Consider the following 17,057-nt stretch of genomic DNA (forward strand, 5'->3'; position numbering starts at 1 on the left):
ATACTAGATAGCTTGTTATAGGCCTCTGGTTCAAGGAAGAGATTTTAGAATTGGTTCTAGACAGCAAGAATAGCCTGAATTTGGTCACTCAGGAAGTCTTCCAGGGAAAAGCCTACTCTGAAACACTTGAAGGTTTCAATAAATTAGCAGCCATGTAGAATTTCACAAGTCTTATTAATAAGCAGTAGGATGTGCCATGAATGTAGTCAGGCTCTGTCAAACTTAGATTAAACCATCACTGAAGTGGGTGGGACACTCAGACTCAGAGGACATTACAACAGCTTCCACAAATTTTGCTGTGTAAAATAGCTGACTTCAAAACAGTATTCCCAATAGCTTTCCAGTGCTGGTCCAGAACTACTATCAGCCCATGCACTGGGAGCAGGTTTACTGAACAGGGATCTCTCTTTAAGGATTCAAAAGCATAGTGAGAAATAAAACCAAAAACCTAACAAGTATTTATTCAAACACTACTCCTGCTAGCAGTTTAGGGAAGGGATTGCACATTTTTCAGGAAGACCTGTGGATTCCAGCAGAGATGCACAACCTAAGTCAGTACATCCTATTGATATTCTCACTTTTGTCCTAATGGTCTCTTAGATGTGAGGATCACCTCATATGACAAATGATTCCTCATCAAGCACAACATTCAAGGCAAACAACTCAGTGAGCAAAGCATGCTGTACATCAGACTGAACCAAGCAGTAAAAGCTGGGAGAGGAAATCATCAAAAGGACAGGAGGCAGAAGACATGACTACAGAGTCTGAAGTGCATGAGATGATTTTACATCTCTAAAGTCTTGACAGAGGGTTTCCAATGTAGAAGTTGTTGAAAGAACAATATGACGTGATCGCTCCATCAGAAAGATAATGACTGGCCCAAGTTGTAACAGAATTAGAGAATATTTTCTAGATGCTATGAGCAACAGAAGTACTATTATGCATCATGGGAAGGCCAACCAGCAGGTTCACTCCTTCCTTGACCAACTCATGGATCAAATTCTCATGGCTCTAAAGCTGAGGTTGCTCCCTGCCATTCTTTCATCTTCACTTGTGAGCACAATTTCTCATCTCCCAGAGCCCACAAAGGCACAGACATTTGCATGTGCTGCATGTGTAGGTGTGTATCTTCAGCAGTAACACAAGAAGCTGAGGAAGAAAACTATTTCTTGTAGCTTGAGAACAAGAAAGTACATCTAGTATTTGACTAACAAGATCTTCAGTCAATGCAAGTTACTGGTCAGCACAGAGGTATTTGACATTTCACACTTTAGTCACTTGTCAGAGTGAGGAAGCCCTTAGGGTGATAAATTTCATGGTTACTGAACCTTGCTTTAATGAAATGCACGGCTTGCCCTTCTGGGCTGTATTTTATTTTGTCAGCTTTACTGAGAACACTGTGCTTAGTCATTTTACTTTCTCAATTACAGGACCAGTATATGCAATAAACTAATGTTTTTATCATTTGAACAATCACAGATTTTCAGGCAGAATAAGATTTGATTAATCAATCAGCAGTTAACCATAACATATCCTTAACTGTCTTAGATTTTAAGAGCCTAAACAGATTTGAAATAATTTAATGTTGCTTTGTACAGCAGTCAAGACTTAACAGTTAAAGCATGGGCACCACATCCTTGTTATCTCATTTAAGTGAAATCCATTTATCATCCTGTTAAGTTTTTATTCTTCCAGTAACAAATTTCAAAGTTCAGTTGTAATACCTCTTTATAAAGATCTCTGCAAAACACATGGGCAGACTTTTGACCCATAGACTTCCCTGGAGAAGTACATATGATCATTTAGTAAAACAGGCATAATCCAAAAGGTCGCTTCCATTTTGTTTTAAACCTTTCCTTTTAAGCCAAAAGACACTTAAATTTAAGTTTCAATTCCATGTTAAAACAGCCATGATGTGACATCTTACTATCCTTAACTGGTATTCTGGTTTTCAATCAAACTGCAGTCAAAGTTAACTTAGTTAGGATAGAGAGTTATGGGATAAAAATGCCTTAGTTTACCAGGAAAAATAAAACTTGCAGTAGAAGAGTTCACATGATGCCTGTAAAATTCAGTGAACAGCAGTGTGTATAACTCAAACAAGTTTTTGCTACAAAAGCTTTTTCACCTTCCACTGAGGATTTTCTATGCCCTTGCTCACCATTCATACATGCATGTTACATGAATACACGCAATAATTATAAAATGTGCAACTGTATTCTGTATTTTACCTGGTGAAATAATACTTGTCATGTTACAATAAGCATCAATTAGGCTTAAACCTTCACTGGCAAGGAGAGCAAAACTCAGCCTTCAAAACATGGAACTCAAATTAGCATAGACAAATTTCTCAGGTATGAAATGTTAATTCCTTCTGAAGAATAGTATAATCAAAATAGACTCCAGTTTACTTTAGGACACAGGGGCTAAATCAGCCCTCTGGGTAGGATCTTGACAGGCCTGATCCCAGATTTCTTTACTGAACAGAAAACAAACTGCACACATACATGTGCCTTCTCACATGCTTTTTATTAAACACTCCCTACCATGAGGACCAGGCCTGACAACCATTTTCTGAGATTAAACTATTTCAGAAGCATTGGCAGTTCAATGTTGCAGCCACAGCTGAATCCCACCAGTCTGTGAGCAGTGACACTTGTCTGTCACTTTGGATACATCCTTTCCACATATGCTGGGAGTAGAAATCCCCCACCCACCTGATGACAAAAGACTCCCAGATTTTTCAGGCTTTTGCTGCATGACTTATATTTTATTTCTGCACTTAAACTACTTAAAAGTTTTGGGAGTGAAGATCTAACATGAAATTACAGGCCCAGATATAAACAGTGTAGGATGTATTCATTGCTAATGTAAACCTGCTGTATTTTCATTATTCCCTGCAAGGCTGGAAGGGTCACAACATTATTACAAGCCTAACACCTTTCAGATGCAAAAAGACAGACTTGTGTGGCTTTAGTCTTAGCTGCTCACATCAAACAACTTAGAGCTCCAGTTTGTCCTGTGAGGCCAACAAATCAATGAAGGAAAATTCTGGGCTCTTGCTTGCTTTATCAGAAAGGATGGAGCAGAGAAGTTTCCAGCCTTGGCTTCCTGCTTTCCTCTCAGTCTGGTCCAATATTTTAAAAATTTCTCTGGTGAAAGCCAAGAATTGGCCAGTGCTCTTGTTATTCTCATTCTTTGAAAAGATATGACTATTACACAGACAATGAAAAAGGAAGTTGTTTAATCCCTACATCAACAGTGAGTAAGAAAATCAAATATTATAATGGTACGAGCATAACTGCATCAGTTAAGAATTAAAAACTGTGCTGGACAGTCACTAATGTAAAAATAAAGAACCCATTTTTATTTAGTATTTTGACAAAGGCAGAATTCCACTTACTTTCTAAGTCACAGGGAAATGCAATATTAATGAACTGAATGCTGCTACTGGAGATAAACCAAGTGTTACTTTCATTTGCACAGTACTTCCACCCTGACCACATTCATTTAGATGCAAGAAGGAGAGCATCGTGCATCGTGAAGGTGTTATAAATACAGAGCTTAAGTATTTAAACATAGGCCCTTATTAGGAAATATACCATTAGTATTAAAGGTTGGGGAACCACTACTAACACCTTTTTATTTCAGACTATTTTTTCACAGAGAAAGCAATTTTACTGTGAATGCCTGAAGCATAGAACTGCAGCAGCTTTCTTATCCCATCTCCTAGGGCACAATCTCCAAATCACTTGGACATTTTCAGCATGTAAAGCAGAACTCTTATTCCCTACTTAAAGAATTTGTCTTTTGTAAGCTATGGTGTAGGGGTGTGTGTGAGTATATATATATATATATATGTTTATCTATCTCCAGTCAATACAATTATTGTGTGTAGGGACTTAAAGCTGTCTCTGGTATGATGTTTGACCATGGGCTACTTAGCAGCAGTGGCTTTGTTAATGGGTAACCCCTAAAACTTCCAAGGTCAGAAAAGGCCATCAGGGATATATCAGTTACTAAGTTCCAAACAGACAGAATGAGGCTGTGATCCACAAAAAGGGCAACTTACCAGGTTCTTTGAAGGATCCTGCAAGTGAGATACTCAGCAATACACAGACTCCTCACAGAGCCACCCAGACAGGGAGTCTGCTGACAAAGAGCTACTTAAAGATGCTGAAGTGCAGGGAACAGTGCAGCCAGTATTGTACCAGTGATAAATTCAGGAATTAATTACAACCAGTTATTCAGTAACCAGCCTTAAAGAATTGGAACTGATCACTTAGAACATATTAATTTAGGAGCATATTTAATGAGGAAGAGAAAACTACTAAGTACAGTTGAGGGAAATACCATGCAGTGTTGGGCTGCTGGAATGAGCTGGAAGTTCGTAGTCTGACGAATGTACGTGTTTCGTAGTTTGCAGTAATTGAGCACTGGGGTTTTTTTTATGTGTATCTCTACCCTGAAGAGGTAGGATGATGCAGTGAAATCTGTTCAAGGAGTAGAGTCAAGTTGATACTGTACAACCATGAGACTCATTAGGTTTTACATTGACAAAGTGATGCTACAGAGATCTAGCCATGGGCTAAGAATACCATAGGACGAAGTAGTAAGGCTTTATCTTAAGTCATCACACCAAGACTATTACTTGTCCACAAATACATCCTGCTGTTCCTAACCAGTAAAAGACTTTCTGACAATACAATACCAAACTCACTAGACACGCAGGCATCTGATGTTAGCACAAAATTCACTGTATGGGAACCCAAACCCTTTTTCATACAGCTTAATTAGGGGCTACTACACAATTGAAAGGCTGTGGCAGCATGCAGGCCATATGCACACAAGGAAGATTCAAGATCCCACTAGTCCTATAGGGTCAAAAGGCTTATTTTTAACTGGCACTCTGAATTGTCACTATTCCAGAGCAATTGTCAGGAAGGGGACACACCTTGGCTGACTCAATTAAATTCCATTCCATTTCTTCAGTAGACTGAAAGATCTGCAATGCAGCTGCACAATGAGAGTTCTGAACAGACTGTACCTGGAAGATGACAAACTGGAAAGGTGATTTGAAAACAAAGCAGCAGAAAAGGCCCCAACTGTAAGGCCAGAAAAGACTGTAGGAACATGAAGGGAAGAGGTAACTTCCAATCACTCTTTTTTCAGTTCATTGAAGGGTATTTGATTTCTACGGAGGTAGAAGTGCTATGATGTTGGGAATAATCTGGGTACCTGTGCACTGAGGAGTGGAAGCCTTTTCCCTCTATACCAAAGTTACAAGCAGAACAAGAGCCAAGAAACAGAACAAACCTACATCACAAGCTGATTCACCCAGATAGGAATCAGACAGCAAACAGGACATGCACTAAAAGTGCTGGTGTTAAAGCAAGCTGTGCATTTGTTTTGGGTTATTTTTTGAACTCTTGGGAATTAGCTGGCCAGCCACACTACTCCAAGGAGCAATAGTTCAGATTGTCAAATCACTCCTCTGGGAGTACCCAGAGCCAGACTGCTCAAGCCAGTGTACTTGCTCAGATATTCCCCTCATAAAATGGGAGGAGTATTTTTTTAGCCTGCATGTATGCCTTCTCCCTCCACCTTAAAAAAAAAAAAACAAACAACAAAACAACCCAAACTAAAATACCCACAAAACAACAACAAACAAACAAAAAAAAATCAACCCCATGAAGCTCTTGTTAACTGGAAGCACAGATTCAGCATCAAGACTGTTTAAGAGTTGACTTCTATTTCTGTTATTTGTACTTCCATGTGATTGATAAGAAAGTTGTACGTTAAACAGTGTTCATGTTAAATGTATTCTGTAAGACTGTTTGTTCTGTGTAAGTGATGATAGGAAATTAAGTGGCACAGAAACATGACTGCTCTGCAGTCACCATTTACTGGGTTAAGCCACTGGTTTCTGAATGTGGGCCAGAAAGATCGATCATATATTCAAGGGCAGAATGCAGAAGATAAGAGTGACATGCAGTTTTGCTTCTCTAAAAGAACACTGGGTTCGGCCCCCAGTTAGATCATTTATTTATCTAGCACTGAAGGGTGATAATGGCTTGTTTTCAAGTCTCCAAAATAAATGAACCACACTGCTTGCAGAAGTAGTCCAGGCCAGCCAGCAGAGGATTGAAAATATGCGGGGTCAGCATAACACTGGTTTCAATTTCAGTTACAAAAACATTAGAGCTCGCATTTAAAACAAGATGAGGAAACTAGGTCCTCTCTCCACTCTGCTAAGAGAACCAACCTTGCTTTCTCCTGAATACTGACAATATCCACTTCAGAGTTCATCAAAACAATTCAGGGTAACACCTTCCTGCTGCCATTTACACACTAGAATTTTCTTAACAGTATCTCTGGCTTACTCTTAGGACTAAACTTTATCTCCTACCCTTTTATGCCTTGCTACATGAGCAGCAGCTATTGAGTGACAATTTCAGTCATGCAAGGAAAATATGTTTCAGTCTCCCCCCAGGACACCTCAGGCCACCAGATTACTCAGTCTTCAAATAACACTGCAAAATAGATTGAGTGAAGCCTGAAGTGCCAGGCCAGCCAGGTCTCCTAAAGCTAAAGTTTAATAGTTTTTATCCTCCATAAATGGGAGTCCTAGAAATCAAGTCTTCCCCAACTTTAACTGGGTTTTAAGTTTTTTTAGTGGTCCACATTGTGGAGACCAACTTCCCATCATCTATAGATTGAGATTCATGTTTTGAGCAGAATACATGCCAGCGAGAGCCAAACCAAGATCAGGAGCAGCTCTTCAGCCAAACCCAATCATTACCCAACAAAAGCCTTGTGTCCTGATGCTTGCCAGAGTCACTTGCCAAGAGCAAGTTTGATGAGGAAACCTGGCTGCTTGTCCCGAGTTGTTACAAAGCCGTATGCCAGCTGCAGTCTAAATGACTGCATAGCACTTGTTGGAAGTACCAGCAAGAAGGGGCTTTAGTTAATAGCCACCGTGTGCCAGTTAGGTCACAGCACAAACCACTCCATGGCTCAGACGCTGCAGTGCTCTGAACCCATCACTGAGATGCCCAAAGTCAGGCTTTTAACTCAAGGCAAATTCAGTCTTGGGCAACTCTATTGGAGGTCTAGATTTAATAGTATGAAATCAGTTTTTTTTTTTTTTTTTTTTGTGTAGAGTACCCTGTTTCACTTGGAGAAATATTATGCTTCTTTACCACACTAAAGAGCAACCAGGTTATTCAGAAGAGCAATAATTATTCGGTGCTTGGATACAAGAGCCCCTCACAGTCCCAAATGCAGGATATAATATCTGTTTACCAGTGGAAGCTGTGGGTAGTTTCTCTGGGCAGGGCTGTGACCCAACTGCAAGATGTGTGGGTAACTGATAAGCTGGTGACCATAAAAGTCACCTGACAGCAGCAGCTTACTGAAAGCATGCAGTCCTTAGTTCACAACACTCCACAGCTTAACAGTCTCTACTTCCATGCTTGGTTTCTGGGCTGCCCACAATCTCCTATCTGAAAGGTGACTCTCAGGTTAAAACATCAGCTGTCAAGCTACACACATGGTGTCACTCATCCTGACAGCATTCTGCTTCAACTCTGACAACTGGATTGTTTCCTGGTTTTGCATGGAGCTTTAAACACAAAGCAGCTAGAAAATTTATTGGACTTGATACAGCCATTAGCAGGCAGGTCTAAGGCTCTGCTTAGGAAAAAGTATTGTTTTACTCATGTCAGTTTTGTGCTAGTATATTAAGCTAGGTCAATAGACTACTGGATTAAAGTGTTCAGTAAGGCTGACACTAAGCTGAAGGACCAGGAGCTCCAGCAGAATAGGTATCAGATCAGTTAACCCATCTCTAAGGGAAACAACTGCACACAAAGCTGTTCTGCTGGAGTTTTGGTGAATCTTATGCCTGCAATTGGAATAGGTCACAGCCTGGGATCTTGCAAGTATTACAGATCTGAAGGTCATGGGAGTGACCCCTGCAAAACTAGAACACAGCACAAATAGTTCTTCATGTTACTCATTACTCTCGAAGCTGCTAAAAGCTTCCTCCTCTGTCACAACAGCCTTATCACTCCCACAGGGCTCTCCTGGCATATCACCTGGAAAGCTCCATTTCAATTCTAATAGCTTTGCCTCTGTTCAGCATGCTTTTACACTATTAAAAGTAGCCTATAGCATTGCAGTCAGTCTGAAGGGCACGTGAAGCTTGTTTTTATGTCAAATATGACACCAGCATACATGCACTCAACGTGTTGCTCAACACATACCACTTGATCATTTGATGCAATTATTTTAGGGTTGCTTACAGTGTTAGAGTTCCGAGGGGCAGAGGAGGTACAGACCACAAGTTAAGCTCAAAAGCAACTGCCAGCTCCAGCTTCTTGTAGTATGAAGGATTGCACTGGTTTGCCTAACATGCAAGTAGCAGTGCCCACATACTGCCAGTGGAACTGGCTGTCTACACTAGGAATTGATGCTGGAAGGTCCTCAACCAAGGATGACAGCAGTGCATCACAGGCAGAGTTTACAGACTAAGCTAGACAAGATCAAATGCTCATGTGTAAAGGAACTGTCTATAGCTTAAATCAGAATCTACTGAAAGTCCTTAAGTGTTACAGCTGTGTTCACAACTGCAGGCACTACCTGGTGGGTCATTCTGGCCATTATCATTCCACCCAGAAATTCATGACTCCTAAAGCTTCAAAATCTTTTCTAAGCTGCTCAGTTGGCAACATATTTTGACAGCAAGAAAGTTTTTCAAATATTAGATGCAGGTTCACTGGTGAATTACTCTCCAGGTACCATCCAATATTAATATTCTCCTTGCTTCTATAAATTATCCATTTAAGTTTTTACATGGATAGAGGCAGAGTCCATGCATTCTTGCCTCAGCGCACAAGCAGAGCAATTTTATATTACCAAGTCTTAACTTTCTAGCTGCAAGAGAATCCAGGACTGGAGTGAGTTTAAAGGTAATTAACCTTGGCGGTCAAAGCACTGTGACAGGTCCAACTTCAGCCTGCTGTCTGAGAGTGTGCATTTCCACCTGGAGGAATCAAGGCAGCTACTTCAGAAAGCTCCTCAAATAGTCTTGACACTTGCTTCACTGTGAAAACTTAAGGTCACATGCACTTACATATAAGCATGTGCATTGTTTCAGAGTTACACCATGCTTCACTGGAAGCCACAAAAATATTCTACTTGTGTTGCCCCACTGAAAAGGCACGTGAACAAAGTTGCACTTTATGAGTTTTGTTGTAACATGACACAGAAGGAGCAGCAGGTTCACCAGCTGTCAGTCAGTGTTCCCACCACCTTCCCATGGCTAACTGAGGACACCTCCAGCAGAAAATAGCCTCCTTTGTCAGTGCAAGGCAGCACAATACAATTGCATTTAAAAGAGACTGAATTTTTTACGCACATTTCAGCTTGTAGGGAGAGGACTGCCCTCAATTGCAGGCAGTCCCCACAGCATCCAAGCAAGATCACGTCAGCAGATACTGCTCATTCCTTTCTCAGCAACAGTCTCCCAGAGAGCAGCAGGCTCCTGCAGGAGTTAAACCCTCCTGTGTAACTGTGGGTTATCTGTAGAACCACACGTTTTCCTTTTGCTGAAGATGCCTCAGTCATACATAATTGAACACAAGAACTGCTATCATTTACTTACTCAGAGAGGCATGAGCCAACCCATGTAAACCAGCCTCTGACACTACAAATAGCTAACTAAAATAGAAGCTGTTCCAGTGATCCCACCCATTACATCATGGAAATTGTTATTTTGTCATAACTTCCCTAAGTATCCAATTTAATCTCATTAATAGAGGAATGGAGCTCTCACTTCCAAGACAGCAGCTGCCACTACCTTTGACATACACAGGAACTCACAGATGTTTTGGATTCATCAGAGACTACTGGATGCATCTTTAGGAGTTTAAGATAGTGTCAGCTTTTCAAACTTAGAGTAAAAAAAGCACTTCTGTAAGCACTTATAGCCAAAGTGTCAAGTAAGTAGTTTAATCTCTTGTCTGAAATCTCTTCCCTTATTTAGGAAGGGAAAAATTAGGCATGTTGAACATTTCATCAATCCAGTATAATCACTAAACAAACCAAGCAAGGAAGACCTTATCTTTCACAATACTGGTAGGAGGGAAGAAGTCACACAATCCATGGCAGTGCAATCACACCAGCAACCCCCCTCTGCCAGATATTTACAAAAAAGCCTGACTTGGGGAGGGAAGCAGGAAGTATTCACCAGCCTGCTCTTTGAGCTCAAGCACCTGCTCAAGCCATATTTCATTAAATATTTTAGTAGCACTGTCTGATCACAGCAGTGGAACATGACACAGCTCATGCTGGAGCAGTTTTTGCAGAGCAGAGAGGATACATGCTGTAACAGTGCAAACTCCTTCCCACGGATCCTCACAATGCTGCAGCTGTCTGTGCTCTGTACCTAGTGCTGCCTCTCCTTGTAGATCCAAGTCTTGTAACATCTCTTTCCCTGAAGGAGAAAACATCTCTAACATTCAACATCCTGCAATATCTTTTCTAACCTTTCCCATTGTTAAATCCCTGAATTAGCCCGGCTCCAGCAACATTGATTTACTCACTGCAGTGTCAAGAGTCAGAGCCTCTGCAAAATCTTTTTCTCCCCTCCTTTTTCCCCCTCTATACCCAGAGAATGCCGAAGGCAAAGCACTCCAACAGAAAACTGCCCCATGGAGAGAGTATTTTTCAAGGTAAAGCAGAGTTTCTGCACCTGCTAAAGGTGCTAAATTAGGGCACGTTAGGAGCTGCAGATCACTGATAACATGATCTTAAGGAAAACAGCTGCATTCACGGCAGGTTTAAGAGCAAAGTTGGAAGTAATTTTTTTCCCCCAGTACCCTCCCGCCATCATAATAGGCAAGGAGAGACTCAATTGTTTTGTGATAAAGCTTTGAGATCAGGTGACAGATTAAGTGTGGAATTATTCAAATGGCAGACTACTAAAGTTTAATAGTGTGAAAAGGTACGCTAATTTCCATCTTCAGTCCCTTCGTCAAGTCCTCTTCCAGCACAGCCTCCACCCAACACAATCCTAAAAGGGGCACTTAAAGAATTCTGATGAGAAAGAGATAACTATCTCAGACACCCCAAACAAGTCTCTCCAACATCACCTTACTCATTCCTCCATTCACTCCTCATCCCTTCCCAAGCTTTGTAGCCCAACATCTCATCTCCTTCGACCTGATTTCTCACCACAGCACATGGCATTCCCAGTTTCCACCTCTGCCGCCTAACAGGTCCCTCATCCCTAAGATCCTCACTTATCGTCCCATCTGACTTCACATACCCGCACCCCAAAGCTCCTCAACCCTCTCACCTTTCCAGCCCCATAACTCTTTCACCCAAAAAAAATTCTCACCCCCTAACCCGAAAACTTTTTCATCTTCACGCCAATCCTTCCTCACCTTCATTAACCCCCCACTTCCCTCACCTCAACTCTTCCTCACCTTCGCTAACCCCTCACCTTCACTAGCCCCTCACCTCCCTCACCAGCCCCTCATCCCCGTCACCCCACAGCTCCTCAGCCGCCCCTCGCCTCCACACCCCCTCCTCACTCCAGACACCCGTCACAGTCCAAGCTCCTGCTGTCCCCCTTACCTGCCCCCGGGTCTCCCCCAGCACCCGGGACCTGCTCCGTGAGGCGGAGGGGGGAGGCGGCGGCGCCGGGGGGTGGGGAGGGGGAAGGGATGAGGGAGGGAAGGACGAGATCACTGACGGCGGCGCGAGCGCGGCGGCACTGGGCAGCGGCGGCCGCTTTATACCGGGTCCTCGGGAACCGGCACCCGCTTCCGCTTCCGCTTCCGCCCCCTCCCGCCCCCGGGGTCATGAATATGCAGCGAGAGAGGCGTGGCCGCCAGGGGGTACGGGAGGTGTGGGCTATGAATATGGATAAAGGGGCGTGGTGTCCTCAGGCAGTGGGCGTGGCTCATGAATATGCAGAAGAGGCGTGGTCTATGGCAGGGGGTCGGGCGGGGGGCGTTGTTGGGTGACGGCGGGAGCGCTACGGGGGCGCCCGGGCGTCCGCCGCAGGGGTGGCCACGTGAGGGGAGCAGAGGCGGGCGGTGGCGGGGCGGGTGTTGGAGAGTGACGGCGTCACAGTGTGACACAGAATATTCACAAGGTGAGTCCAGCTCCTGGCCCTGCACAGGACAGCCCCAGCAGTCCCACCATGTGCCTGAGAGAGTTGGCCAAACACACCTTGAGCACTGTTTGGTGTTGAGACGACTTGGTCTGGGAAACTGTTTCAGTTCTTAACCACCCCCTGAGTGAAGAACCCTTTTGTAATATCCAACAACCTAAACCTCCTGGACACAACTCCAGTCCGTTCCCTCAGGTTCTGTTACTGGTCTCCACAGAGAAGAGATCAGTATCAGGTGCCTGCTCCTCCTCTTCCCCTCAGTCTCCTCCAAGGTGAACAGACCAAGTGTCCTCAGCCATTCCTCATTTTCCTTACCTCCTCAAGGCCCTTCACCATCTTCATTACCCTCCTTTGGCTGCTCTCTAAACCCACACATAATATTCAAAGTGAGGCCCACCCCAAAGCAGCGAGGGACAATCCCCACCCTTGCCCAGCTGGTGATGCTGTCCCTGATGGCCCCAGGACAGGGCTGGTCCTTCTGGCTGCCAGGGCACTGCTGACTCATACTCGGCTTGCCATCAACCAGGACTCCCAGGTCCCTTTCTGAAATGCTTCTTTCCAGCGTCTCGTTCGTGTGGCAGGAGTTTTCCTGCTGCCCAGGGATGAAGGATGAGCCTGTTGGCACCGCTCCTGGGTTGAAGAGGGGCTCTTGGTTGGAAAGTGAGCACAAGTGGCAACCTGAGGGTGGATAGAGGCTCTACCTGCTCTGTCCCTGCCAAGGTAGTGGGTATTTGCACAAAAATGGAGTGCAGACCCCCTTGCCCCTCTCAGGCAAAGATGTGTCAGGTACCTGTGCAAACCAACAGCTTGGAAAGTGCAGGAGTGGGTACTGTTCTCTGCCTGAGATACTGTGAACATGCTGACCCCAATTTGCTGAAACTGTCCTTCATCATGAAGGAAAATAATACCTTTTCCTCATGTTTGGCTGCAGACAAGGTCCCATCCTGCCTCCCCGCCTTGTCCCTGCTGCTCTGCCCACCAGACACCATGAGCCGCCTCTCTTCATGCTCAGCCCAGCCCTGTGACAGGGTGGCCCTGTGCCAAGCCACCACGGTGAGAGTGACGTGTGGCATTTATCATGTATTTGTCACATCTGCAGAACACAACCCTCAAAACACAGCACCCAGCAATCCTCAGTACATTAAAACACTTCATTCCTCATGGCAGCCATAGCCCCAGCACATTGGAAGACCCCTCTGCAAACTTACCATAAAAGACTATGTTTTTTTAGTGCTGGTGTGTGTTTTTTTATTCCCAATTAAGGTCTCCCAGCCTTAATTGTGCTGACTGCATTGTGCAGGCTAGCGTGATATTTAATTTTCATTACTTACATAAACTGGGGATGCATAAAGCAGCCTGCGAGTGACATGTAAAAATGCACGTTACGTTGCATAAGTGTAATTGTTTTCTGTTTCTTGACACCCCATTAAGTATATATTCCAAAACAATTTTTTTTAATGGTGAACTTCTTTTTCTACAACTCATGAATAAATAAACCGCAAAGCATGCCAGACTTCAGAAAAGGAAAACCACAGAAGGCAAAATGGAAGAACTGTACACATCTATTAAAAAGCAAGATGAATCTTGACTCTAACAGAGAGACTCTATTAAAACTCCAAAAGAAAAAAAAAGTGAGTGATATTTTATTCTACAATGCTGTTATCAATATATTTTTGATTTTAGGCTGAGCCAGACCAAGGGCTGAAAAGCATGACCAATCATGCACAACTTACTAAATTCAACATTCTCTGTTGAGGATGTCCAAAGTCCGTTCAAAGAGTGATGTTTTTTAAGACATACTGCTGATGTTTATAAACACAAAAAGTGGCAAAATAATTAACTTAAGTAACCAAATGGTGAAGATAAAGGATACACGCCCATGACACCCCAGTGTAAACACCTACTGTAATTACCTACAGTAAAACAACATCCATTGTATCGAAACTGTGATACACCTTAACAAAACATTAAAGTATCTTCCACAGAAGAAACAAAATATACCTATACTTATAGACATGTGTAATGGTTCTGTGGTAGGACAAAAAGACTTGAATTACTTTAGTGGAAATTCTGAGACCTTAACACACCTAAAAACACCAAGCAAGGATCCCAAGATATCATTGCAACTTCTAAGACATGATTCTTGTTACCCGTGGGTTTGCGGCAGCCCTGCTACCTCATGTTTTGACACCTCATTTTAAAATAACTGAATAAAATTAAAAAGTACATATTTTTCAGTCCTTTTCTTGCCTGCTCTTGTGGTGAATTATGATGCTTACCTCAGCCTGACATTTTAGACCCATTCTGGCAATGTCCAGACATGTCCAGACGTGTCCAGATATTTCTCCATTGTATTTCCTCATGGTATTTTCACTCAAGAGTTGTTAATTCTCAACCTTTAGCTGTGCCTAAAGTCAGAAAGGGGAATTTTCCACAAACCAAACATTCTAGTTTTAAAAATGTGATTTTTCATACTGAGTGAGGGGGTAGAAAAAATCCAAGGAAACAGACCCACCTTTTCCCCCTGAGGTTCTTACTCAACTCCAAATATTTAACCCTTAATGAATAAACACACTCTCATGTCTTGGCAGGGGAGAAATGAGTGTCAGTCAGGAGCCTGATGTGCTGTCCAGACGTGTGCTATGTTTGCTGAGGAGAGGGGCTGGGAGAAAAGCCCCTGGACTGAGGTTGAGAACAGGACTGGTGGCAACCCCTGAGTGCTCCCCTCAGGTCCCTTCTCAGCAGGGTGGTGAGTCCTGTTCTTTGGAGAGTCGCTAGGCAATGCGTAGGGATTTGAGGCACTTCAGGGAGAGCTTTTTTAAAAGAAAGCATCCAGAAGTCCCCTTAAAATCACTCCCTGGCTCTTGGCTTGCACGTATCCACTTTGTTGAGTCACGTAGTTGGAGAGCACCCCAAGGTACTGATCCCCTTGCTTACCTTTGCTTCCTCTGGTTTGTTTGGCATGGAGTACCCAAGGACTTTAAAAGATAAATAATCTACGGGACCTCAAACCACTGGAGAGCAACATCCTGCTCCAAACACCTTGCCTTGTGTCTTGGCATAGATGCTGGAGCAAGGGGTCTTCCCTATTTAATGAGATATGTTAATCAACCAGACACAGGCTCATCAACAAGCTGCCCTGAGTTCTCTGTACTCCATTTCACAGGTACTTGGCTTACCAAATTGTTATGAAAACTCACTATCCAGCCAAGCCAAACAAACACCACCCCCAATATTATTTTACACGCGTGTCAAAAGAAATAACTTGCTGCAGGCGAAGTGAAGGAATTTTACGAGGCTGTGTCTGATCCTCCCTGCTCCCCTCCCTTAGACAGTTAAAGAAATGTTTGTATGATGAAAGGGGTAAGGGAGTAGAGGACAGCTGGTTAGGAATTAATGAAATGCTTGAGCATTATCATGCAATAATGGATTTAGCTGACTGTTTGCCAGTGTTCAGATCTAGTGTGAATTGCTTTATATGAAACAAGGGGATTCCTAGATTATACAAACCTCCTGAGACTGCTGCTGCTCCTAAATTCTTTCAAAGCTGCAATTTAAAACAACAACAACAACAACAACAAAAAGGTAATTCTCCCTCTGGACGGACAGAAGCCCTTGGGATTGTTTTGACTTGCTTTCAGATGTAATGATATTTGACACAGCTGGCTCTCTGAGGTATCTCCTAATTGGGAGTGGCTGTGGGTTTGGGAAGCCTGAGGCTACGCTTTAAGCATCCAGAAACCCAGGTGAGGTCTCCCAGGCAGGACATTTATAAACAGGACATTAAAAATGAGTCTCAACTTTTACACATTTGGCCTGTAACTCAGCCCCAGGGTATCTCTCACAAAGGGTGATATATCTGATGGGAGACCCAGGCTCTGTACTTGAAACTACTGTTTATCCTTATTCCCACCCTCCCACAACACATGCTGTCATTATGATGGAACTTTAATGGCTGTGTAAAATGGCCTATGTCCCTTGATGCCTATTTTTTTTCCCTAAAAGCATTGGGATGCTTCTGTTTTTTTTTTTTTTTCAGATGTAGACTTGTGGCTAGTCAACCAAAGATATTTTGTCTGGACAAGTCTCAAGAAGGTTTTATGAAGAACAGCAGGAGATTGTGTGAATTTGTGACTGGCACATAGATAGGCAGATTTTCAGGTCCATTCAGGTTGCCCATGTTAGCCAAAATTGACTTTTAATTCTGAGAGCCAAAGGGCTTCCAACAGAACCTGCAGGTATAGATCATGACTCAGCCCTTTGCCCTGTCACCAGCCCAAAGTCCACCCATCTGGAGCCAGTTGGTTCATGCCACCCCAGAGCAATGTCAACAGTCCTGAGCAAACAGGGTGGTGCATGTGTAGGTTCCCTTTGCCCTTGTCCTGCTCTGAAACCTGGAATCCCCCTGTGCTGGGCATTGGCGAGGTTGTACCTCAAGTCCTTTGTTCAGTTTTGGACCCCTCACAACAAGGACATTGAGGTGCTGAAGCATGTCCAATGGAGGACAGTGGAGCTAGGGAAGGATCTGGATGACGAGTGGCTGAGGGAACAGAGGGTGTTCAGCCTGGAGAAAAGGAGGATGACAGGTGATCTTACCACTGTCTACAAGAGAGATGATAGAGGTGGTCTCTATCACTCTTGGGGAGATAGTTTAGTGGTGGACTTGGCAGTGCTGGGTTAATGGTTGGATTTTATGTTCCTAAAGGTCTTTTCCAACTGAAATGATTGTATGACTCTAAAAGCAGTAGCTACAACTTCTTTCACATCATCCTCATATGGAAAATAAACAGCACATGATAGCAGTTATGTTACAAGGTGCTCATACAGGCTATAAAATAGGGTTTGCTGCTTCTGCCACTTGTGAGGTCTCATC

At 43.3% G+C, this 17,057-nt stretch overlaps 1 protein-coding gene across 3 annotated transcripts in view; it reads right to left on the reverse strand.

Annotated features, from left to right (window-relative positions):
* SLC45A4 (solute carrier family 45 member 4) overlaps nt 1-11,701 on the reverse strand; it is a 61,662-nt gene extending 49,961 nt beyond the window's left edge. For 2 of the 3 annotated variants that reach the window (XM_062492238.1, XM_062492221.1), the window contains exon 1: nt 11,644-11,701. The gene's annotated coding sequence lies outside the window, so the exon portion shown is untranslated. Of the gene's footprint in view, nt 1-8,981; nt 9,019-11,643 lie in introns of those variants that run through there. The other variant, XM_062492230.1, reaches the window with a different exon arrangement.
* Nucleotides 11,702-17,057: the final 5,356 nt, after the last annotated feature.

Source organism: Cinclus cinclus, chromosome 1, assembly GCF_963662255.1.
Source record: "Cinclus cinclus chromosome 1, bCinCin1.1, whole genome shotgun sequence".
NCBI classification, from domain to species: domain Eukaryota; kingdom Metazoa; phylum Chordata; class Aves; order Passeriformes; family Cinclidae; genus Cinclus; species Cinclus cinclus.